Source organism: Saccoglossus kowalevskii, chromosome 20 (assembly GCF_978046115.1).
Source record: "Saccoglossus kowalevskii chromosome 20, keSacKowa6.1, whole genome shotgun sequence".
NCBI lineage: Eukaryota > Metazoa > Hemichordata > Enteropneusta > Harrimaniidae > Saccoglossus > Saccoglossus kowalevskii.
The window spans coordinates 4,963,570-4,991,479 of record NC_140660.1 but is presented as its reverse complement, the minus strand read 5'-3'; the positions used below and the strand labels follow the sequence as shown (position 1 = coordinate 4,991,479).

General features: G+C 36.7%; 1 pseudogene across 1 annotated transcript in view; it reads right to left on the bottom strand.

The window, feature by feature from the left end:
- Nucleotides 1-9,436: 9,436 nt before the first annotated feature.
- The window catches only part of LOC102810266 (uncharacterized), a 152,724-nt pseudogene continuing 134,250 nt past the window's right edge, over nt 9,437-27,910 (bottom strand). Inside the window, exons 7-10 of the transcript XR_014927885.1 lie at nt 11,131-11,335; nt 10,723-10,877; nt 10,398-10,505; nt 9,437-10,180 (exon numbers count right to left, since the gene is read on the bottom strand). The product of XR_014927885.1 is annotated as an uncharacterized LOC102810266 (transcript). The remainder of the gene's footprint in view (nt 10,181-10,397; nt 10,506-10,722; nt 10,878-11,130; nt 11,336-27,910) is intronic.

The following is a 27,910-nucleotide window of genomic DNA, read 5'->3' as shown; positions in this document are numbered from 1 at the left end:
GGCAACAAAACACACATGCAGGCTTAATCAATAATTCTGTGAACAAAACATAATTTATCATCTGATAAAGTTATCTCTGTTTGCTTGCATTGTGGTTATTATTAGCTACTGTAATATTCATGATTTAAACTGGGTTTGGCTCATTCTGCCGACAGTAGTCGTCAATGATACACTAGTGTACAAGAACAATTTAGACCAGCGATATATATCTGGTAAGGACTTCATAAGCTGTTCTTAAAATATAGGTGTTCATCTTACATATAACGCCTTTATTTTTGGCATAAATACTTGGTTTGATACTTGATGTTTCCATCATGTTAGGTACTTTATGTAGACCTCACTTATTCTTGAAAACTACCTTCCTAATTAATTTGATACTTGATATGTAGGTACATTGTACGTTGAGTGTATCTCTGTGTGGTAAATGATGATACACTGGAATTGTTGAAAACTATCAGCTGAATTGCTTTTGATGCTCATGGTTATCTGTCAGATTTGTTCATTTCATGCTGTTATCTTCAATTTTCTATTTTTAGCAAATATTTTTGTTATTTTTGTTAATAATGATAATAATGATACATTGTATTTTAAACTTTTTTGAAAACTACCAGCTGAATTGCTTTGATGCTTAGTAATAAGTACTATGGGTGGTTCTCTCTTTCATTTTGTGACCATATCTTCAGTTTTCTTTTTAGCCCTCAATGGCTGCTGTCATTGAAAAGGATAGGCAGAGCTGTTGGTATCTAGGTGATTGTCAATTCTTGTCATCTCTGATCAAGTTTTTCGTTAAACGACTTCTTCTTGAAAACCGTTAACATATCCTATAACTGGTTGATAATTTCAAAACTTGTGTACTATTAAACTTATCTTTATCAATGGTGGTCATTTTGTTTTTGTTCATTTTCATGCTAATTCCTCACTAATATAATGCGTGAATCAGTTGAAAGTTTGCTCTCAAGTACTATAACATAAGTTGTCTTGTTTATTAATTTGATCAATTTTGTTGAATAGATGCAAGAGGGAGCACTGCAATTCAGCAGCGCCACCAAGTAGGAGAGATAGGGTTCTCCCTACCAAAGAGTTTTTGATAATTCTAAGTTAAAATGGAGCATTATATGGCTTCCTTGGGGCCAAAATTACTATCAGACAGGTCACAGTTGAAGACTGATCCCTGGTCAATCAGAATTTTATTGTTGCCAGAAGATCTGCTCCCAGGGATAAGTGGGCACATGGCCATGGCATGAGGGCGCTGCACACCTGATCAAAATTTATAATACATACAGAAAGTAAATTTTATTTTTCGTCCATGGTTTTTAGTCTTATTAGTTCCAGAGCATCACTGCAATGAATTCAATTCAATTCGGATTTTTGACTCCCATGTGCGAAGCACAAAATGGGAGTCTTTGCAGTTAGTGTGTCTGTATGTGTGTATGTGTGTATGTGTGTGTGTATGTGTGTATGTGTGTATGTGTGTCCGACTGTTCCACTGCTATCTCAAGAACCATACATTGGTTTTTGATGAAACTTGGTGCATAGATGCTCTGGGCCAATGCGCAGATTTGATTAGGTTTTGGTAAAAATCCATGCTCGTTAATTACCTAATTTGCATGATAATTAGCTAATTTTTAGCTGTTCTATGACTGTTCCACTGATATCTAAAGAACCACTCATTGGATTTTGATGAAACTTGGTACATAGATGCTCTGAACATATGCGCAGATTTGATTAATTTTTGGTAAAAATCTGTGCATATTAATTACCTAATTTGCGTGATAATTAGCTATTTTTTAGTGGTTCCATGACTGTTCCACTGATATCTAAACAACCACTCATTGGATTTTGATGAAACTTGGTACATAGATGCTCTGAACTAATGCTAGGTTTTGATTAGTTTTTGGTAATAATCCGTGGATACTAATTACCTAATTTGCATAATGATTAGTCAATTTTCGGTTTTTCCACTGATATCTCAAGTACTAATCATCACATTTCAATGAAACTTGGTACATAGATGTCATTCGACACTGCACAGACCTGATAGTTTTTATGGTAATATCAGTACATATTAATTACCTAATTTGCATAATTAATTAATTTTCAGCATTTGATATAAGTAGTTAGCATTACATTTCAATGAAACTTGGTACTTACATACTCAAGGACTATGCAGAGATTGATTGTTTTCGATAAATATTTGTGCATATTAATCACCTAATTTGCATAATTAGTTAATTTTCAGCTTTTCCACGGGTATCTCAAGTACTAATCATCGCATTTCAATGAAACTTGGTACATAGATCCTTTAGGACTATGCAGAGACCTGATTAGTTTTAGGGTAAATAATTGTGCATATTAATTACCTAATTTGCATAATTAATTTTCAGCTTTTCTACTGATATCTAAAGTACTAATCATCATATTTCAATGAATCTAGAATTATGCAGACCCAATTAGTTTCCGGTAAATATTTGTGCATATTAATCACCTAATTTGCATAATTAACCAACTTTCACACTGATATCTCAGGTACTATACATCACATATCAATGAATGTACATGGATGCTGTAGGACAATAGACAGACCTGAATAATTGTGGGTTAAAATCTGTACATATTAATTACCTAATTTGCATAATTAACCAATTTTAATCTTTCACACTGATATCTAAAGTACCGTAAAAACTCCAAAATTTCGACTGGTTTTAAATAATTTGTGTTAGAAATGTGACGTGTTTTTAGAGTCAAAATTAAGGTGCATTTTCGGACGGTCGAATTTTTCAGAATAGAAATCAGCAAAAAAAATGGGGATGATAGACAGTGTGCTTCATTAGTTTTTAAAAAATGCAATGTCCGTCAATTGACGTAAACTTCCTCATGTTTCACGGTAAAAGCAAAGGTCGTGGCCGAGTTGTAACTCAAAATCTAAACAAAGTCATCAATCAGTGAGTATTATGACAAGCAAAACAAAACATCAAGACGCGGAGAAGAGGTCAGCACAAAACTAATAGGTCAAAAGACAAAGCTGTCTCGCACTACCTAGGAAAACTTGTGAATGTTCGAAGTACAGGTACCCATTGGACAAAAGATACATGGAAGTTTAGCAAACGATCTCCCCGACCCAGTGCAATGTATCCGGTTAGAATCAAAGCTCACGTGTCCCTTATTTGAGCACCGTACCGGTGATTTGAGGGACCAAATTCTGCCGTAAATTCGCCCTTGGATTAAAAAATATAATGGGATTTAAGAAAATAAAATGGGACTTTTAAGGTGTATTTTGGCGTCATTTTTCGGACATTTCAATCAATCCTGCCGGCTAAAATAGAGTCTAAGTTTTACCGTAGTCATTGACGTCTGTCTATTCAAGAGTACACGTGTATGATTTTTATCGTGACTAGCGTGAGCGGGTAAGCTTCCTTTCGAGAATGAGCTGTTATCACTGTGAACAATGTTAAATTATTCTTCAGATGACCAGTTTATTTTTTAAAAACAACTAATTTTTTTATTTAAAAAAAATCATGCCGTTTTCGCATCATCCAGCTTTTTGATTGGTTAATTAGCGATTTGACCTATTTGACCTAAGAGAACATGGCGGATATCCTACAGCATCAAACGTTTATACGAGACCGGAATCATTCGCTTACGATGAAACTAAGTTGACTTTTATTTGTATTTCATAACCATTCAACAAATTTATTTTGTGTACATTATTATAATCACTACTGAGTACAGTAATAATCAACAATTCAGAAACGCAGCATGCCGAGATTTTTGTGTTCGTTTTTATTTGAAACTTCGTTTATTTAGAATATATTTTCGTTACCAATAAAATAAAAATCTCTCAGTCAATCAGAAACCCGGATTCATGCCTTTGAGGAAGGTCCCGTTTGAACGCTCACATCGGTTTTTTTTTCGTTTGGGGGAAAACTAAAACTGGTCGCAATTTTCGAATAAGAATGAGTCGGCAATTTTTAGTGGAGTCGAAAATTTGGAGGTAAATAAAACACCGAAACCCGGCAAATAAATAGGCGGTCAAATTTTTAGAGGGGTCGAAATTTTGGAGTTTTCGCGGTGTTAATTATTCCATTTCAATGAAACTTAGTACAAAGATGCTCTAGGACAATGTACAAACCTAATTAGTTTGGGGTAAAAATCTGTTCATATTAATTCCCTAATAAGCATAATAATTCATAATTTTTTGGTTCTGTTACATTGCGCAGACCTCATTAGTTTTACACTCAAATCTGGTCATATTAATTTTCTGATTTGCATAATTAGTTTTCAGCTAAGTAATTTCGAATTATATTTAATGTGTCTCCAATACTCTCAGCACATGGGAGTTCTTTCTAAGCTTTCTTTGATTTTAGATGTCAGGAATAGGCTAATAATAAATAATCAATATGCATGTTTATCAACATTAAACTAATCATGTCTGTGGATTACCTCAATGAACCAAATGAATTATCATACAAATTAAGCAATTATTATGCATAGCTTTAGGTCTGTATATTGTTTTATGGTGCACATGTACAAAGTTTCATTATAATGTGATGATTAATCCAAACTAAATTAGTGGAAAGCTGAAAAGAAAATTATTATGCAAATTAGGTAATTATTATAGATTTATATAAACCTAAAACTAATTTGATCATCAGAAGTTTCATTGAAATGGAATAATTAGTACATGTGATATCAGTGTAAAGGCTAAAATTGGCTAATTATGCAAATTAGGTAATTAATATGCACTGATTTTAACCAAAAACAAATAAGGTCTGTCCATTGTCCTAGAACATCTATGTACCAAGATTCATTGAAATGGGATAATTAGTACTTACGATATCAGTGTGAAAGCCATTTATTAACTAATTATGCAAATTCGTTGATTAGTATGAACACATTTTTACTTAAAATTAATCAGGTCTTTGGATTGTTCTAGAGCATCTATGTACCAAATTTCATTGAAAAGTAATGAAATAATAGTCACTAGCGCCCAGCACTCATAATTGCCGACAATGACAAGTTGGCAACCGGCACTATTCTATTTGTTTATGATACACACAGGATGTCCGCCACTAGACAATCATTCTATTGTCCGTGTTGGTTTTAACACACAACACAATGCAAAAATTAACACACAAGAAAACTTGAAAGAAGACACCGCTGTTCAAAATCAACGTACACGTGTAACATCGGCCTAAAGTGTTGTGTGTAGGATTTGTCGAGTTGAACAATAACCGGCAGCGATGCGTCAAGCTGTTGTTTGTTTAATCTGCACTTGCACTCGAGCGTAGTAACCTTCATTGATGTTTTCAGCTTCATGACTCGTTCATAAAATTAAATTCATAAGCCATAATCAGTCAGCGATACAAGGAATACTTATTTTTCACTATTACCTTACTTTCCCGAGTATAAGCCCAGGGAACTGAACATGTAAAATCATAAAAAAATAAAGGGTGGGCTTATACTCGAGGAAAACCTCAGAAAAAATAATTTGTTGGTGCATTTAAAACTGTAACCATCTTCCCAGCCTCGAAACATTATCCAAATTACATTTTTCGTTCACAGCACCGGTCTCTGGGGGAATATTACGTCTTTTTGAGAAAACAAAAATGAAAAACGAGTAGTCGTTGATTTCAACGGCGCTTTTTACAATGAAGAAACAAATATGAACAAAAAACAAAAAAATTATTACAGTACGATTCACATACCGTCTGAATTTACGGTGCAAAAATGGGTAGGGTCTGTGGGAAAACAGTCGAAGGCAAGATCGTCTGTTAACTCTCGATACAAAGCTATTTCCGCCATGGTTTCATCATAATTTGACCTGAACAACTTCCTTTGACCTAACAGGTCAAGTCTTTCATAACCAATGAAAATGTTCTGTCATACAGTCGAATTCACACATTTGATACATTTCGTAAGTCTTATTGCCCCAGCATTTCTGAGTGAGAAATATTCATATAATGATAATTTAGTACAACATTTAGATGATTGGTTATCAGTTACACACTGAAACAAAAATTTTGTTTGTAAATCACTCTGGTGATGTACAATTAGCAATAATATCTAAGGGCGAGGAACTGCTTTTCAAAAAGATATACATGTATATACTATATATAACTATTCATTTCAAGCATCATTTTGTTGGACCATTACATTTTCACAGTGATATCTCTTGATATATGGTATTCGTAGTTCAATAAGACCGACTTGTTGCATAAAAAAACAATATATGAGATTGCCTTTGTGCTTATCATGAGAATGACAAATACACACCTAACAACATTAGAATGTTTGGCACCAAACCATGTTTATAATTGGCATAAACTTTACCCTTCCCTCTCTTGCCCTGCTGTATCTCATTCTCTGTCCTGCTTTTTTCCATTGCTTTAAAACATGAAATATCAAACAAAAGAAGTAGAGTCAGAAAGTAAAAGGTTGCACATATTTACATTTTGTTTTCTTTGAGTCTAACTAATTGGTTCATAATTAGTTTTTTTTTACTCCTCCAAAGTGTATTTAGTTATCGGTAATTGCTAGACTAACATTGATTAGCCAAAACAGGGCCATGTGATCATTTTCAAATATAAAACTCGACTACGGGCAGTTTAATTAAAACTCACTCAATGTTGTCATTATGTCAACTGACATCACCACTGTGTTTCTAATGTATAAAAATCTGGCTATAAGATCCCTTCAAACTGCCCATTAATACTATGTACATGGATAGGAGTAAATTTAATTTTACTTTTTAGCATCTGACTTGAAAAGTCCAATTACTTACATTTATTCATATTTGGTACAGAGGCAAAACAATATTTTACAAAAATGCAAGTTAATTCTGACTATCAGCAATTGTGCACATATCTCAAATTCACACAGTCCAATGAGATCAGCACTGTCTATAGACCGAGCCAATGGAAACAGACAAGTCAGCAGATTTTCTTCATGACCGTTTAGCAACAATCTGGTTTTGTGTTCAGTATCCGGTAGACTGCTGCATTTACTAGTGGGTGTAATTTTTCCATGACGATGTACATATTACCGAGTGTGCGATGTTTCAAATCATGGCATATGGAGCTATAGCTCTGTGTTTGGCGTGAATGACCGAACAGACTAAGTTTTAATTAAACTGCCCATAGTCGAGTTTTATATTTGAAAATGATCACATGGCCCTGTTTTGACTAATCAATGTTAGTCTAGCAATTACCGATAACTAAATACACTTTGGAGGAGTGAAAATATAGAGCAGATGAAATAAATGTATATGAATGCTTATCTGTCCCTCTGTCCCGCTAATCCAGCAAAACAACAACTGCTATCAACATCACTTCAAAAGGATTACAATTTACTTGTTGAAATACAACATAACAATTTAATTTCAAACCAAGTACTTAGTGGACAGAGGCGGAGTTAATTACCCATGAGCACTTGGTGCAATCCTTGGGATTTAGCGGCCCTCCTTTAGGGATTAGTTATCACATTGGGCCATTCCAGTTTATATCTGCACCCCCCTGTTGATGAGGTCGGATTTCTAGCACTGTATGATGGAGAAAATACCCCGGAATTCCAACTGTATATGGAGAAACAGAATCTGGAAATCCAGACGAGTATGGAAAAAAAATTCCTGGAAATCCAGGCAGTTATGGCTACTAAATAAAATATGGCCTAGTTTATCTCGCCACAAACCGGTTGATGAGATTGGATTTCCAACAGTATGACTAAAAAAACTTGGAATTCTGACTGTATATGGTAATTAACTTTTGTTTACACTTAAAAAGCCGATAAAAATGTTAATAAGATACCCAAACTAGTTACTAGAAAAAAAATGATTTTCCTATATCTTTAAACCCAGCTCAGGTGTCCATATATATATATATATATATATATATATATATATATATATATATATATATATATATATATATATATATATATATATATATATATATATATAAACATGATTAATTTTGATAAACAGCGTTCTAATAAAAAAAAAATAGATATAAAAGGATAAATCAAATTTTGTACATCAATGAAAACAAAGTAATTTATTTATGTATTTTATTGCCTCATGTTGAGTGACATAGAGACAAAATTCACCTCACCTTTTCCACATGCAACTACACTTTAGAGATACTCTTACATACATGCATATTTGTTTTGTTTATAAAATCTAATCTTGCATGAATATATTTGCATTTCAAAACATTTTTCATTGCCGTTTCATTATTTTATCTCCGAAAATCATTATTACATGTAATACCAGAAAGTATGTACTCAGGCAGTACAGGATTGCATTGATCCCTATTACAAGTCAGTTAATACATTCACCGTACTGCCTTCATAAACTAACATAACAGCATTCACCTCCTAATTTTTTTCAAAACATCATGTTTTTGAAACTCAGAATTTTGTCTTCATTTTCATTTATCCCTTTATACATAGTAATTTTTACCTTAAATCTTTGTCTGTATAATGATTAATATAGACTTTTTTTTTCTTTTCAGATTCACACTGGGTTGATTTCTGATGTCAAAGTTCACAATGGATTCATATATATTGCCTCACATGATGGGACAGTGAAAATATGGAATGGTGAAGATTCTTGAAAACTACAAGTCTGAATGCTTTGATACTTTGTGTATATTTACCTTGGGTAGACCTCTGTTAGATTCGTTCATTTCATGTTGTACACTTCAATTTTGGTGAATATTTTTGTTAACAAGCAGCCTGTCGGCTGAGATAGCTCTGCTGTTAGCAATGTACATTTTTTAATCGTGTGTATTTAATATTTAGGCCAAGAACATTGGTCCAGTGGGATGTCATTGTGACTACCCAGCTCCCGTACTTTATTGGATTAGAGCTTTATACCCAAACCAGGTGAAGGGAGAAATTAGAAAGGTGTGTATTTCAATGTAAATTCCTGCAGTTCATTACACTTCGTTGTTGATATTATTTTGTATATTCTATCATTTACCACAACTTTTTAACGTGAAGTTTCTCGGGGTGTCAACCTACTATATTGTTAGTGACTCAGAAATCATAATATATACTGCATTTATTTCATCTGCTTTATATGTTTACTAATATTGGTTTGTAATTTTCAGAGTGCATTCAAACTATCGATGTAGGATTTCTGTCAGGCAATATGTGTATCAATAGCAGGATAGCAGTACAACCAATACATTTTTAATTTTGGAATGTTTTTTATTTTTTGTTGAAAATTGATAATAATAATAATGAAAAAGCAATGTTATTTGTTGTGTTGGATTTTTATTCACATATTTTTTTTTCAGCTATGTATGAATTCTGTGCCAATTACAATTCATACATTATTATGTTCATTTCCCTGGCCCCAATTCACACCCACAATATATAAATAATAGCCAGTCCCCTAGTTGACTCACACTGAAGTCTCACACAAACAAAAACAATGTTGACTGATTCAAATTTGTATTTACACTAATTTTGTTGAAAGTATGACATTAAAAAGGAAAACAAATAACAGACTGTCAAATATGGCATAATTACAGCAGTGGGAAATTTAGTGGCGAATCATTAGTAGTTTGCATTGCCGACATGATCTTGGCTGGCGATGCCTGATTTCTTGTGTATCGCTGAATGTCCCACTCTCGTATGTTGTGCCCTCTGCATATTCTTGTTGGTCTTCTTTATGAAGACGGCGCTTTTTTATTTGTTTTCTTGCAGCATTCCTCTCATCTGAGTAGGCATAATTTCCGGCATATATTCATTCATTGTCAAAATGTTTCCAATCGGATGTACTTTCACGTGGAACTGAAGTTGGTGTTAAATTTGTTCATTCCCGAATTAAAATGGGCCACTGCCATGGGGAATCCCAGCCTTACTTCGTCGTAGCCATGGTTTGTTTCCTTTGGTAAATAAGACCATAGACAATGATGACAAGATTCATTCGCATTTTGAGTAAGCCCATTCTTTGCGCCTTCTAACAGGTTTTCACTTGATAACTTCTCAACTATGGGCCAAATTGTGTCCACAACAGCGGCTGGTAGGGGTTTCTTTAGTGGCCTGTATGTTGCACTGCCCATAGCAAGATCCTGTTGCCACTTGCACCAACTTTCATTTCCTTTTGGTTTTTCACTGGTGCTGGCATAGTGCAGTACTGCGGCTTTTGTTTGCTGGATCATTTTGTCTACATTGCCTGAAAAGTGAAAGAAGAATAAAATTACAATATAATATATAAACTATGCAAAATATACAGTAATCTTAATCAAAAAAAATAAAATAAATAAACAAGTTTCAGACCAGCCTTGATTTACAATGTTTTTACTGACTGTGAAAGAATTTGAGAAAGAATACATATGAAAGTATGTCGTAATATACACTCTAAATGTAACTGAAGTAATATAAAAAAATACCTATATTACTTCTTATGGCAATACCATAAAAAGTTTGTAGGTTGTTTATTACTTTTTTAGTGAGTCTTCCTTGGCCAGTCAACGCTCTACCGTCACCTAATTTCTGTCCTGTAAAAGGATAACAAAAATCATATAATTATTCTAGGGCATGCAATTATAGAAGTAGCACCTTACTAAAACACAACTCTGTACAGAACACATCAATTAAAACACATGCAATCAATGTTACCTTGTGCTGGGTAACATTCTCAAATACTTTATTATAAATAAGATTGGCTGATATCATGATATAAAAACAAATCCCAAACATATATATATATCTTACCCTTTTCCTTTTCAACTAAACTTCTCAGCTGCGTACCCATCCTTTTCTGTATATGTCCCACACAGTCTTCTTTTTGTACTATGTAATCATCACCATAGATATACTTAACAGAATTGTACGCAGAGCTGTCCCCGTCACCAATGAATGATGTATAGCTAACAATTAAAAAAATACTATTTCGAAATCCTGTTATATCAAATCTGATTAAAATAAGATCCTTGTTGGCTTAATTTTTTTATATATATAATTACTATAATTATTATTTATTTTAATTATTTTTTAATGTTACAATAATTTTGCTGCAAGAATGGTTTTGTTCGTGAAAGCCACCGGAATTGTGTTATATCTAACCATGGAAGATACAACACTCATGAAACTGTAACAAATTAAATAAATGGTTCAACTCACCGGAAATTGTGTGTTTCCAGGGATCGGCTAAATAATGAAACAGTCCCTTCTACTTCCATACTCTTCGAGGAGCCTTCGTGGTTGACTGTGCAATCAGGGATATGATTTTCAAATCATTCATAGTATTCTTCATCTTTTTCTTTGTTTTCCCATTTGTTACATTCTTTGCAGTAAATGCATAAATGTGCACTGTCCAGTATTTTTCCTGCAATGAATTATTATATACACATTATGAAAGAACAAACAATAAGCGAACGTTTGACACCTGGTATACACAAATCACCCAACATTCACAGGATGGCTCAAATGTAAAATTTCGATGTCGTTCACACATGAGACCATGAATAATACCTCAGACAACTGTCTGAGATAATACAACATTCTGTGATTATAACAAAAGATAGTACAAGACAGAAAACAAAAACGAAACAAAATCTACACAGCGACTCAAATCAAAGACAATAGACAGTTTTCAGGGGAATGAATGACGAAAAATGACCATTTATCATTTACAGTGATTACAATTTCACATACTACTCCGGTGGATCGGTGCCGGTAAACCCATGTACGCGGCAAATTTAGCCATCCCACGTCGGCCTTTACCGATCGCTCTTCCTGTGATTACCATTTTCTTGTTAACTTGAAACTGTTTTCCTTGTTTTTCGGAAGACGGAAAATGCTCTCGGCTGAAGAAAATAACACTCTGAAATTTAGCATTTAAACTGGAAGTGAGATCCCCAGCCGTGCCGCGAGTCTTCTTCCAATGTCAAATGTCCATCGCTACAACTTGAGCACCGCGCTCACCGAAAAAGTTCGCTATTTATAATGTTGACATCGAACAGTCTCAGCGACCCATCTGTGTCAGCCATTTCATCATCGTCACTGTGTGACGATAGTTTTCTTTCAGATGCACTTCTTGGCACTTCTTCTGGTTCTTCACTGTCAGAGCATTTTTTGTACCTCCATGGTCAGAGCTACATGTTGATAAACTTTGTATCGTCACATCGTTGCAGTCTGAACTATCGGATTCATACCACGATTGGTGTGTTTTTTTAGACGAAGTTTTGCCTCTTCGGACATTGGAGTCGCATTCTTCCTTTTTGGTCCCTTCCTTCTCTTCATATCTAATAATAATTTAGGAGCGCTAATTGTTGGATGTGTCGCAAACGGTGTGCTAATACAGAATGATCACAGAGGCAGGGCGTGCGCGGGCTGTTTCCGTTGCTATGTAGAACTACTTATGCAAATTAGGTCAATATTTATTGTTTGCGCTCAAAGACGATTATCCAGAAAGCAAAGTGAGCGGTCTGCTGTTATAAACACATACTCTTACTTTTTAAAAAAATGCTTCTTTTTAGTGTATTGGTTACGATTTTTAGTGTATTGGTTACGATTTTTAGTGTATTGGTTACGATTTTTAGTGGGAAACACACCCATTGTCTGCAGGTAGTCAAATGCCACCAAACTATACAATAAAACAAAAAATGTATAAAAAAGTGACTTTTAAGTCTACTACATCCTTAAAGAACTGAAGATATCATTAGAAAATAAACAATATGTTTAGTGTCAAAGCAATCAGCTGTTTTCAACAAGAATTCGAAAATATCACTTTTCACCAAAATGCCAAAAATATTAATCAAAATTAGATAATTGAAGATATCATCACGAAATAAACAAATATGAGGGGAGTCCACATATAGTTCCTATATTGTAATATCAAAGCAATCAGACTTGGGATTTGTAACAAGAAGTCGAAAATGTCGCCAAAATTAGAGAATTAAAGATATCATTACAAAATGAACAAATTAGAGAGAGGTCTACATGTAGTACCTATACATGTAATATCAAAGCAATTGGACCACAGATCCAATTGCTTTGATATTGCATATATAGGTACTACATTTAGACTTCTGTCATATCTGTTAATTTTGTAATGATATTATTAATTCTCTAATTTTGATGAATATTTTTGTCTTTTTTTTTAGTGAAAAGTGATATTTTCGATTAAGTTTGGTTGCTTTTATGTTATACATATAGGTACTACAGGTAAAACTCACTCAGATTTGTTCATGATGATATTTTCAATTCTCTATTTGTAATGATTATTTTTGTCATTTTTGGTAAAAAGAGATATTTTCAAATCCTTGTTAAAAACACAAGTCTGATTGCTTTGATACTATATATATTGTTCATTTCTAATGATATCTACTGTTCTTTAATTGAAATGTGCATTGCTTACAGCGGAGCAATCTCAGCCGACAGGCTGTTTGTTTACACTGCATAGTGACCCCTCCTATAATATCTAATGATCACCCTTGGTGTACAACTATTCGTTTTACACTGTACCAACACAGTGTCCCTCCTAAAGTTTATAATAGTCACCCCATGGTGTACAACTATCTGGTTTTTACGCTGTACCAACACAGTGTTCCCTCCTAGAGTTTATAGTAGTCATCCCTTGGTGTACAACTATCTAGTGTTTACACTGTACCAACAGTGTCCCCTCCTAGAGTTTATAATGGTCACCCCTTGGTGTACAACTATTCGTTTTTACACTGTACCAACAGTGTCCCCTCCTAGAGTTTATAATGGTCATCCCATGGTGTACAACTATCTAGTTTTTACACTGTACCAACACAGTGTCCCTCTCCTGGAGTTTATAATGCTCACCCCTTGGTGTACAACTGTTTACAAGGTTTCAACGCAGACAATGTTCCTTCCAATGTTTATATTGATCACCCCTTGATTTACTTCAATTCATGGAGTGCATTGCACTACACTAACACAAACAATGCCCCCCAGGATATATAATGGTCACTCCTAGGTTTACTTCTATCTAGTTTTTATCCTGTAAGGTTATATCTTATAACACAGTCTCTCTATAGAAGGACTGGCCTTATAAAAAGCAAGGGCCCCCTCCCAAAGATTCCAATGGGCGTGCCCTTTGTGTAGAACATTCTAGAAGGCTTTACACTACAATAGAAAGCAACTTTATGAAGCATAATAGACATGTGTCAAAGTTTACGGGTCATGTGATGCCAGACACAAAGCCAACTTCTCATCACCACGGTTACTAAAAAAGAACCGTGTCACCACATTAGACTGTCTGTCGTGACTGATACACCTATAAGCTGTTGAATCTAAAACACAGGTAGGTACGGGAAATAGATTGTAAAGTCAGTAGTTATAATCGTACAGTATAATGTGTGGACAATTTATATTTAACTACATGTTTATATGCAATGAGTATTCAACTAATGCTAGTGTACACAATGGTTAGGGTGTGGACAATTCATAAGTCATACTGTCTCTGCAGACTGAATTGTACCATGGACTTTAAAATGTATTTTAATGTCTAAGATTGTACAAGACATGCATGGCGATGAAAACTATTGTGTATATACACTGAATTGTACAAGACATATAGGACAGGGCATTCTTATATTGTATCTGTATATCGTATGACACAAACAAGTATGTATAAATATCAAGAACACAAAACGCAAGTTCTAAGAACTGTTTTTCATACCAGGAAAATGTTTGTGTAGCAACAGCAGCCATTTTGAAAGTTCAGTTGAAACTGAATACAATGCAGCCAAGCCCCTACCCTGATTACAGCCCCTTGAAAAAGCAAAAGAATCGTCACAATTGACACAGGGAGTCAGTAACTCAAAATAAACCACACTCCTTCTGGAAGAGATAGAAGGACTGTGAATAAACTTGACGTTTACCCTGTATGGAAGGGGGGGGGTAATCTATTGGTTTCCGTGTATAACAAAACACAAGGGGTAAAGGCTCAAGCCTTTTCATATGCCTTTTAAACTAGAAAACACATACCATAGAAAAGTTTTTAGAATGTGCCAACACAGTGTCCCCTTCTGGAATGTCTAATGGTCAACCCTTGTTGTACAACTATCTAGTTTTTACACTGTACCAACACAGTGTCCCCTCCTAGAGTTTATAATGGTCATCCCTTGGTGTACAACTATCTAGTTTTTACACTGTACAAACACAGTGTCCCCTTCTGGAATGTCTAATGGTCAACCCTTGGTGTACAACTATCTAGTTTTTACACTGTACCAACACAGTGTCCCCTCCTAGAGTTTATAATGGTCATCCCTTGGTGTACAACTATCTAGTTTTTACACTGTACAAACACAGTGTCCCTCTCCTGGAGTTTATAATGGTCATCCCTTGGTGTACATCTATCTAGTTTTTACACTGTACCAACACAGTGTCCCCTCCTAGAGTTTATAATGGTCTTCCCATGGTGTACAACTATCTAGTTTTTACACTGTACCGACACAGTGTCCCTCTCCTGGAGTTTATAATGGTCACCCCTTGGTGTACAACTGTTTACAAGGTTTCAACGCAGACAATGTCCCTTCCAATGTTTATATTGATCACCCCTTGATTTACTTCAATTCATGGAGTGCATTGCACTACACTAACACAAACAATGCCCCCCCCCCAGGATATATAATGGTCACTCCTAAGTTTTACTTCTATCTAGTTTTTATCCTGTAAGGTTATACCTTATAACACAGTGTCTCTATAGAAGGACTGGCCTTATAAAAAGCAAGGACCCCCTCCCAAAGATTCCAATGGGCGTGCCCTTTGTGTAGAACATTCTAGAAGGCTTTACACTACACCATCACAAATAGAAAGCAAATTTATGAAGCGTAATGTGTCAAAGTTTACGGGTCATGTGATGCCAGACACAAAGCCAACTTCTCACCACCACGGTTACTAAAAAAGAACCGTGTCACCACATTATACTGTCTGTCGTGACTGATACAACTATAAGCTGTTGAATCTAAAACACAGGTAGGTACGGGAAATAGATTGTAAAGTCAGTAGTTATAATCGTACAGTATAATGTGTGGACAATTTCTATTTAACTACATGTTTATATGCAATGAGTATTCAACTAATGCTAGTGTACACAATGGTTAGGGTGTGGACAATACATAAGTCATACTGTCTCTGCAGACTGAATTGTACCATGGACTTTAAAATGTATTTTAATGTCTAAGATTGTACAAGACATGCATGGCGATAAAAACTATTGTGTATATACACTGAATTGTACAAGACATATAGGACAGGGCATTCTTATATTGTATCTGTGTATCGTATGACACAAAGAAATGTTTTGTTTTCATTAATTACAAATATCAAGAACACAAAACGCAAGTTCTAAGAACTGTTTTTCATACCAGGAAACAATTTGTGTAGCAACAGCAGCCATTTTGAAAGTTCAGTCGAAACTGAAGCCAAGCCCCTACCGTGATTACAGCCCCTTGAAATAGCAAAATAATCGTCAAAATTGACACAGGGAGTCAGGAACTCAAAATAAACCACACTCCTTCTGGAAGAGATAGAAGGACTGTAAATTTGACGTCTATGCTGTATGGGGGAGGGGGTAATCTATTGGTTTCCGTGTATAACAAAACACAAGGGGTAAAGTCTCAAGCCATTTCATATGTCTTTTAAACTAGAATACACAGACCATAGATAAGTTAAATTGAAAAATAATTGGTGAATATTAGATGTTCTTTTAAATTTATTTGTGTTCGTACCAAAATTTACTATACCGATATTAACAGAATACATTAAGGAAACATATTGACCCGATTTACGAATTCATAATCGGGAAAAATGCTGGAAAAAATACCGAATTAATAAAAATATCTGGCAAAATATATAACCTTAGTATTATTTTTGTTAATGGCGGAATGTGCTACATAAACCCAAACGACGCCAGAACGCCGTATTTGCCGGTCAAGCAGGAGATAAGTACAGTAGATCGAGTCTCAGTGCAGTGAGAGCGGCGATCAACCGACACGTCAACTAACCAACGTATAATTGCAACCCGAATATTATGGAAGACCACGAGTTCAATACTGCCAACAACACCTTCAAAGGATTAATTAATCAACTTAAAATTGGGGGACTTGATAAAGTTATAAACATAAATTGTAACCTGCATGGAAGAATTGAAGAAGTAGACTGACACCAACGTGCTATCACAGTCCCAGTGATGCCTGTGGTGCTATCGACGAGTGACCCAGTTAGCACCGTTTAATTCCCATTGTAGCGTGTTAGTACAGTCAACATTGTTGTGTGAATGCAATACGCCGCAGTGAACAAAGGCGCTGCCACCGTCTATTGAGGCAAGCTTGACCTGTGTCACCTGATCGAAACTGGTTGCTAAGGACGTGAAGCTTGGCTACGGGAGATCTCGCAGTGAGCGGAACATGGAATATTAGAAAAGTTTGGGTTGATTTAACGTTTTATTTTGAGAGCCGTGGTCAGGAAGAAATGCAAATCAATAGAAAAAAATCGTTTAGTGAACAGCAAAAAATAGTTCCGACGATGACTATAAGGCACAGGTAAAAATGGATGCCACCAATAACAACTGGTGTTCTTCAGCGGCGTTCGAATTGTACCGACAAAATTGTACTAAATTAGTTAGTATCGGAAATTTATAATAAAATAAAATGAAACACCAACAAAAATCTATAAACTGAATATAAAAAAACTGGTAAATTCTGTGTTAGAAGTTTTGTTAATTAACCCATTAACGTTCCAACTGCCTAATTTAAATTTAGATGTTAATGGGTGCATAATAAAATTATAAAAGAAAATCAAAACACAAGAATCGTCTCATTTTGAATTGAAGGTAACTTGGGTAAGGTACTAGATATTATTATCAATATTCATAATTCAGGGTACTTACGGCAAGTGATCAAAAATTAATTCAATTTCAGGACAGCTTAGAAAAAGTTCATAAAGTCAATGAATTTCTCGAATTTCGAGAACATGTATGAAGAGTTCATTGTATTGGATTGCGAGCGGTGTCTTGAGTATGTCTGTCTGGCGTTGGTGGCGCTCTTGATAGTTGTTTCGGTTGCGATAGTTATCACAGCCTTCATTGCTGTATTGGCGTCGAAAAGTGGGCGGCTTTCTGGAAGAACGATTGTGATTTCTTCAACGGAAATCGGCGTATTAGCGGTAGAAATAAGTCGGCCATGTTTATCGACAAAACGACGAATAAACACGGTAAATCATAGTGATCGTTGTAGTGTGCTGAAGCGAGTTGAGTCGACTATATTCTCAAAATTGATGTATGTTTCATTTGGTTCGTCACCTGCATTATTTATCAACAAGTTTAAGATTCTCATTATTTATAGGGAGGGGATAACCTAAAAATACGACGTACTCAATGTTTTAGATACACACATTATAGTCAGTGTGGTAGACGATGACATAGAATACCAGGTACTCAATGTTTTAGATTCACACATTATAGTCAGTGTGGTAGACGATGACATAGAATACCACGTACTCAATGTTTTAGATACACACATTATAGTCAGTGTGGTAGACGATGACATAGAATACCAGGTACTCAATGTTTTAGATTCACACATTATAGTCAGTGTGGTAGACGATGACATAGAATACCACGTACTCAATGTTTTAGATACACACATTATAGTCAGTGTGGTAGACGATGACATAGAATACGTCATATTAGAAGCAGATGATTATTTCCATAAATATATTCTCTAAAAATTTTCAAGAGAAACATACACCCGTCGCGACTGATTAAGATTGTCGATTTGAATCAAGTTCACGCTGCTATGACTGTCAACTTACCGAAACTACATTTACCTACGTTCAACGACGACATACAAAAATGGGCGAGTTTCAATGACGTTTTTAGTTCGGCAAAGATACACGGCTTGAAATGTACAAAAATGTCAGTACCTCCGCGCCCAATTGTTTGGTGAAGCCGCGCACACGGTTGATGGTTTACCTCTGACGGACAGTAATTATAAACATGCTCTCGATCTACTGAAGAAACGATATAACACACCTCACAAGATAACTAATGCACATATGAAGGTACTGTGAGATCTGACAAAATCGACGAGCGAATATGACATCTTCAGAACATTTTACGATGATTTAGAAACAAATATAAGAAGACTCGAAGCACTGGGAAACGGAAGCGTCTTACGGTGATTTATTTTAGAGAAACTGCCATGCAATATCCGTAGACAAATTAGACGAGAATTCTGTAAAACACATTGAAATAGCTACATGCCATTTTAGCGAATTTACTCAATACATGAATTAACAAAATCTTTATTTAGCTAAAATGCCAACAATCTCATTGCGAGAATATACTTTATTCTAAATTAGCCACATCTTGAATTAGCAAAATTACAGATTAACTAAATTAGCTAAAATGACATGCCAGGTAAAAAGGCGTTTTTAACAGTATAGGCATAAAGAGCGCAATCTTGCCGAGCTACGACAAGCAATTGATACATAGCTGTGTAGGGAGGTGCTCCTGAGTGCTCAAAAGTGTGACCATTTATTACCTGGATAATGGCAAAATCTATATCCATATTTATACCAATATACCATTTCTGTCATCACTGTTTATTCCAAACAAAATAGTTACCGTATTTGCTCTATTAGAAGAGCATCTCCAATAGAAGCACATGTAAGCCAACAGTTGCATAGTATATTGATTTATTAAAATATGTATTTTACTGATCGCTCATATACGGACCTATGAGTATACCAAATCGCAAAAATATTAACCGGTATTTATACCTATCTAGAGCAGAAATAAGACCGATACTTATACCTAAAACCCTTTTCAGGGACACGTCCCCATTAGGCAAGTTCTATGTATTGCCCCCCGGATAGAAGCTAGAAGCCGTTTCTGGAAATGCGTCCAGAAACTCAGTAATGTACTGCCTCATTCTACACAGATATTTGAGGAATGACAAATGTACGCCGATCGACTCCGACGAAGAAACCGACGGTATGCTCGTGTTGTAAAGAAACTCACTAACACAATGATTGTATAGTGGTAATCGATTATAACAAACGAAATGACATAGTCAAATGGGACAGACGTTGTTTTATTTATCTTGGAAACCATCGTTTTTCTGATTGTAAATCGAGAAATACGATGTGGGCGGACCACCACATCTAGACTGGCAAAGTCGGGACTTCTTTTTTGTTTTACAAAAAGAAATAATTAATTGTTCTTTTATTCCTTTTAGCGTGATCGCGAAAACTAACCTGACCGCTAATGCTAGTTTTCGCGATCACGTTAAAAAGGCTAAATTGACAATTATATTTTTTTTGTGAAACAAAAAAAAAGTCCCGACTTTGCTAGTCTACACCACACCTCGCTATGCACCAGGACGGAAACGAAACGCCGGTCAATGACTTCACGTGCGGATCGTAATTCGCGATTTAATGCTGCCTCGTCGACTCAAACACATGTCAACTGTGCGAGAAATGAAGATACCCCACGTGACTATCAGAATGAGCCAGTTCTGATAAAACCCACAGTTGTCCCAAGTTCCGCGAAATCGGATGCAATAAACGTGACCATATTGACGAGAGTTCTACATGTTCGTTCATCACAAGACATCTGTCCGACAAACTCAACATTAAACCCGACCATAGTGAGTCTGAGGATATTAGATTGGCGACGTTTGGAGATATCGGCCCACAAATACGATCATTCGATGTAGCAACGTTCACACTTCAAACCTTATACGGACCTCGAACTATTACCGCTCTCATCGTTCCCCGGATCTAATATGATCACCCGCCCTATTTTTAATTTGCCACACACGAGGTTTAAAACTGTCACATCTGTTGTCAAACGTGGACTCGTTCGAACTGTCTGTATTTAATAGTGGCTGACTACTATAGGAACTTTGTTGAAGACCATGTAATTCGTGGTAACGGTTATACTGCTATGTGTGGTCGAAACTCGGCTCTACAGGTATAGGAAATATGCCTGACATTAATGCCACTATGTTACACGCCGCCATTAGCACATGTGAAGAAGAAAATCAACTTCAAATCTACTGGGATTTGGAATCGATTGGTATCAAAGACGAATTTCGACACTAAAACCTATAAAAATGAATGATGAAATGAAATATAAAACTTATAAAAATAGCAGCTTGAAAAATATTAGTTCAAATTTAGACTTGCCTTCATTTTACCGATATCACTAGAATAAATCAAGAAAACTACGCACGTGACTGTATTTACAGACAATTAACGGTTACACAGAAAACACGGTACAGTTGGAGGCGTGGTCTGTTCAGAATTTGTCAAGAACCAATCACAAGACTGGTTATAAACCAGTTGAGCGTGGCTAACCGAGTCTTGGCACATTCGGAATAGGCCACGCCTCTAACTGTGCCAACATTCCGTTGACTGTTAGAATATTCGGTAGGTAATTGTGAGGTTGGTAACAATAACATTTCAACAAATCAACCCATGATTACTGCTACCTTTCACACTACGACACGAGGACAGAGAACAACTCGTCCGCAACGCCTTCGCGACTACTACAAGGGGTCACATTCTCTTTCTGAATGTATGGTTGTTAGATATGCGAAGCGCTGTTTGGAGATTATACGCCGAGACAAACTGTGTTATAATTGTTTAGCTAATCATCTCGTGGGAAACTGTGCATCGAAACACACCTACAGACACTGTCAACGTAAGCATCACTCATCGCTTCACATTCATGGATATATCGTAGTAACCCGGGAAATAATAGCAGTGCCAAATATGGATCTAATCCCAGTGGGGAAACTCGTCACAATTCTGGATTACAGGCAGATATGACCACTGGATATAATACACCGGTTTATTCGGCCAATAATGGAAAACCTACTAACATGCACGCATACGCTCAATAAAAAAGGACATTCGATCTGCCAACTATTTCCGGCAACAAAGCGTAAATCGATGCATTGCTCATACCCGAGATATCGACTTCGATGTCCAATCACGGCGATTCCGAACTATTGACACTTTCATACCCGGTTATCACTTGTTATGACATCGACATTTTAATCCGTGCCGACTACTACTGAAAATTTCGTCGGTGAAGTTATATGTGGTAAAGGTCCTACAGTCGTGTCATATCCTTTTGGTTTACTTATTATCTGGTCCCAAACTTAATGGGAAATTTACCACTGCTGCTACTAATGTGCTACACGTAATGACTGACACTTACAAAACTGACATTGCTATCACGTTATACTGGGATCTTGAGTTCGTTGGCATCAAAGATGATACACGCTCTGATAATACGCATACAAAGGAAATTCGAGTCATATCGTGATACCAACCTGCGCCGAGAGGACAATCACTTTGTTGCTAAGTTACCATGGCATCCAGACGACGTTCCACTACCTACGAACTACAACGTTTCGAAATCGCGAACGCGATCCATAATTCGCCCTCTACCGCCAACTACTGTTGTCATTTACGATAGAATAATTACTGATCAAGAAAAACAAGGCTTTATTGAAGTCGTCAAGAACGATAACATTGCATGTGATCATTACCTGCCACATCGATCAGTAAAAAAAGATTCCGAGACCACGCCAATTCTCATTGTACACAATTACAGTTGTAAGAACAACACTGATACTCCCAGCTTAAATGACTGCCCCAAGGGGGGAATTCTCTGAATAGAATATGGTACGCAAGCTAAAGTAAAAAAAAAAACGCGTAAAGGGGGTGTTATTTAGTTATATGACGCGTATACGCGTGTACCGTGTTAGGGTAATAAAGTGTGAAAAACGGAAACTCATGAATTCATGTTATCTCAACTTTGGAAACAGTATGATTTTAGTATGTATATAGGGTATCTATTTTAAGTTTCTGGACTGGAAAAGGGGTATTAGCTCACAAAAATAGCTACGTCTTTTGAAAAGTTATACTTCAGCATAAGTACCAGGTCTGACTTGGAGTAATCCCCCCCCCCCTCACCGCATCCGCTTGGTGACTGCCTACTGGCTGGACCATCAGTACTCAACGACCTCACCTCGGTGTTACTAGGATTCCGCGAAAATCCTATCGCATTGACGAGTGAATTAAGAAAGTTTTTTTTCAAATACGTCTTGAACCTTGTGAACGAAAGTTTGCAAAGTTCTTGTGGCTTTCTGATCCAAGAGATATGAGAGCGAATTCGTCACTTATCAATTCAAATCGATTTAATTTGGCGCTGTGTGTTCACCTTTCATTTTGAATGCCGTAGTAAAAACGCAGATGGAAGCAAATTCTGACATTCCGACCTCAACTAATGAGTTCTTGTTGTTTCAACATTCGCTCGTGATCCTCGAACATTAATGAGATTCGATAACTTGCCGGAAATGATAATTAACTGAAGACCGCACCCGACGTCGGTATTATTGGTATACACAGTGGAATACCGAGAAAGATACACTTACTTAAAGAGATATTAACATTCAATCACCGGCCCGGGACAATTAATTACGAAACGTGACGTCATCAGTCATTCAGGGTCATTGTACGACCCGCTTGGTTTATTATCTCCAGTACACGTAAATCCACTGGGAAAAGTAAATCCACTGAGATGAACCTTTAAATGAGACTATGTCTAACAATTGGGAATCTTTAACTGACGATCTAAATGAGATCACAAATACTATATGAAATCGTCAATATTATAGTGAAACCACAGATGACTCACACAACAACACAAACGACTATGAACTGAACGTTTTTTCTGATACTTCCATGAAAGCATATAGTGCCGTTGTTTTCTTCAGGAAAACCAACAAAACGGCCATTTTATGGCAAAAACCCGAGTCGCGTCGATCAACTGCAAAACACTGACTTCACCTCGTCTCAGTAGAGTTGATGGCAGCCTTAGTTGTCACGTGATTGAGCAAGTTTGTCTGCAATGCGTTATCTCCGAAACTGAACATTACTGAACGCGTATTGTGATGTGAAAGTCAAATAACATTACATTGGATTAATAGTGATAGGAAAGTGTCTTTATTCATTGCTAACAGAGTGAAGGAAATTACCGGCTACGAATACATGTGTAAATATTGTCCCACAGCTGACAATCTAGCCGACCTACTGACTCGAGGAATTACCGTAAATGAATTGAACATGTATTCTTGTGCAAGATAACTGTCAATCTGCCCGCTATTCGATTCGTCTCTCTTCGGTGACGTTGAACGTGACACGAATCCGCGCACCGATGACGTCACGCAGAGATCAACGAACTATGTACCAAGGATTCCCTCGATCTACGTTCTTACGTCAACATCGACGCGTCCGCCGATGTCAACATCATCGTGTTTATTCGCGGCCCAAAGATACCGGTAGGCGTAAACAGAAACACACCCACAGTTTTTTGATGTGAAGGACATTCATCAATTTGAGACGCGTCGTGTTCGATACGGGACTTATAGCAACGTATACAATGAGACAGTTCCCTCCGCGGTTCAAATGGCTTCGAACTTAAACAGACGATTAACAACTCTGAACTCTAGGTGGCGCTCACACTAAATCTTCAAAAACAGTTCGACTTTACATGGTACGTGTTCTGTTGCAAGACACTGTATAATTAGTATATTGTGGAACATGATAACTTTTCCAAGGCAATTTGGCAATAAATTTGTTACCTTATCTGCGTAGATGAGTAGCACAGTATTGTTTATTTTGACAATGCGTTATCTCCGAAACTGAACATTACTGAACGCGTATTGTGATGTGAAAGTCAAATAACATTACATTGGATTAATAGTGATAGGAAAGTGTCTTTATTCATTGCTAACAGAGTGAAGGAAATTAACGGCTACGAATACATGTATAAATATTGTCCCACAGCTGACAATCTAGCCGACCTCCTGACTTGAGGAATTACCGTAAATGAATTGAACAATTCAAATTTTTGGTAGATTGGTCCACGATGGCTTCCTGTGCAAGAAAATTGTCAATCTGCACGCTGTTCGATTCGTCTCTCTTCGGCGACGTTGAACGTGACACGAATCCGCGCACCGATGAAGTCACGCACGACGTCAACGAACTATGTACCGGGGATTCCCCCGATCTACGTTCTTACGTCAACATCGACGCGTCTGCCGATGTCAACACCACCGTGTTTATTCGCGGCCCACAGATACCGGGAGGCGTAAACAGAAACACACCCACAGTTTTTCATGTGAAGGACATTCATCAATTTGAGACGCGTCGTGTTCGATAAGGGACTTATAGCAACGTATACAATGAGACAGTTCCCTCGGCGGTTCAAATGGCTTCGAACTTAAACAAACGATTAACAACTCTGAACTCTAGGTGGCGCTCACACTAAATCTTTAAAAAACAGTCCGACTTTACATGGTACGTGTTCTGTTGCAAGACACTGTATAAATCGTATATAGTGGAACATGATAACTTTTCCAAGGCAACTTGGCAATAAATTTGTTACCTTCTCTGCGTAGATGAGTAGCACAATATTGTTTATTTTGTTCGTGATTGTTAGTAGTTTTATCATAACACACTGGGTCATCTCGTATGCCTATGGATTCAATGTCTCAGAAACGGCAAAGTGACTCGTCTAGCTGCGTGTTGTTTATATAAGACTGGGGAATGAAGTTCAGACGTTTCACATACATTGGAAAAAAATGCAAGGCAGACACAATAAAAAATAAAAAAACGAGCACAGTGGGTAAAAAATAACATAATAACAAGATTCAGGCATCATGAAAACAAAAATATCCCCTTCTTGCCGAAGGCGCAACTTTACTAGGGGGTCTAGGGGCATGCCCCCTTAAATATGTTGAAATCTAGACCCTCTGAAACTCTATTTCCTGCATTTTGAGGGTCAAATGTTGCAGACCCAAAAAGTTTCAGCTCGATTTTAGCGGGGGCGACGCCCGACCACCCACACTGTAGCGTGCCGAGGAGCGGCTCACAGCCGTCTACCGCTTTTACTGCGTCAAGTTGTTTTTTTAACTCATGCCGCGCCGCGCCCGAGCCTTTACTGGTATAATGCGGACTCAGGAATAATCTAACTGTAAACCGTAGGATTCGTCTATATTCTACGACAAAGAGAGCATTTTTCCTAGGACTTTCAGCCCCGCTAGGGATAACAATTAGTCCGCCTTTTACCCGACAACCGTATCGTGTACAATTGAGGTTGTAGGCTATGAGGGAACCAGAATTGTAATTGCATATATTACAGCGTATGACATAGTGGGACTGTGTACACATATTTTGCCATCTGAGTAGTCGCTGTATTGGTGTGGCTTGTAGTGTCACTTATGTGTGGGCTTCGAATCGACGTTCAGCATTATCAAAGAGGTTTGATTGGCAAACCTCAGTGACATAATGAATGTCGGCGCTGAAACACACTTGCAAATGCGCTATTCTGATAAAGTCACAAATATGAGGTTTGATTTTGGCGCGACTTGCACTACTTCGATACTTCACAATCACCTAAAAATACTTATTTAAAGCTTGGTAACGTTTCAGTTTGTACTTGTTGATCTGCACAACAGCCAGGGTCACAATCTTTGTTTATATGAGATCCATATATCTCGTGCATGCGTGGCGCGAGGACTACCGCTCTTTAAATTTATTTTCGGGGCCAGTACCCACATCTTGGTTCTTATTTTCATCAACAAAGGGGTGAAAACTAATTTTTTTCCTTCTCGTTTGCTGCAGGAAAAATAAAGATTGAGCAAGTTTACATGCCCTGTAACCGCAAAAACACCAAAGAAGTTATTATAATGTTTACGCACAATCCTCCCCTCTTGTGCACACCCAGCTCGTCACGGTGCCATCCGTACTCCCTCGGGCCAGACCACTTTGTGGAGCGCCGACGCGACGCCCTGAAGTGACCGGAAAAATAGCTCACAGCATATCATTTCTTATTAGCTCCATGATATCACTTACATCATCAACTCAGTAATTACATAAATCTCAGACTAGTATACTAGTGTGAGCATAAACATGATATCTCTCAGCCTATCAGCGTAATCCGGTTTATGTCTTGCGATGTATTGCGGTATGTCGCGATAGTTGGTCGGAACATGAACAGATCTTACATTATTTTGTGAGATCTAACGATAATCTCGTTTACTAGATATGAAAAGAAAAGATAACCTAAACCATGTATTTTACCCCCATGCCTAAACAAGCGTGGTACGCATTACTACAATACAAAAACGCCACGTTACCAGTCTGTTTGGTTGTCTGAGTTTAAATGTATTCAGTTTTCGTTTATTTGTTTTTACAACAAAAAAAGAACCAACCACTAAAATAGAATTTGATGATAACACTCATCTCAAGATCTGAATTGGATATGTACATTATTAACTGAGGTTGGTTGCAGGAAATGTAATTTTTGTAAATATATGAATGGTGATTGTTTTACGCATATGTATTATGCTATTCAATTTTATTTCAAAATTTGAAAATAATACCAGTCAAATTATTTGCGTGTTCTAAAACTCACCATACGGAAAGGATATTTCTAGGTCAACTAGACCTGGCGACATTTGACCTCAAAAGGTGGCCTGCCAATCATTTTCGAAAAGATACAATGTATCAACATGTTGCCTGGTAACATGTTTTCACGATTTTCCTAATAACAAGTTGAACGCTGTTTGCCTCTGGTGGTTGTATCGTGCCAAGATCGTATACAAATACAACAATTTGAAACGAGTTACTCCGACTCGTTTGGTGTGTTGAGTTTTTGACGTGGACTCAACACTCGTACTCTCAAACCAGTGTCGTATGTTTTTATTGTTAAAATATCAGAATATACTTTTGTTTACTTGTTACGGCAAACCATTCGTATAATAAAACATGGGGCTTTGTGATTGTACACAGGGACTGAGATACAAATAAACAACAAATTGCGTCGTGTGATTATTCAATGTTA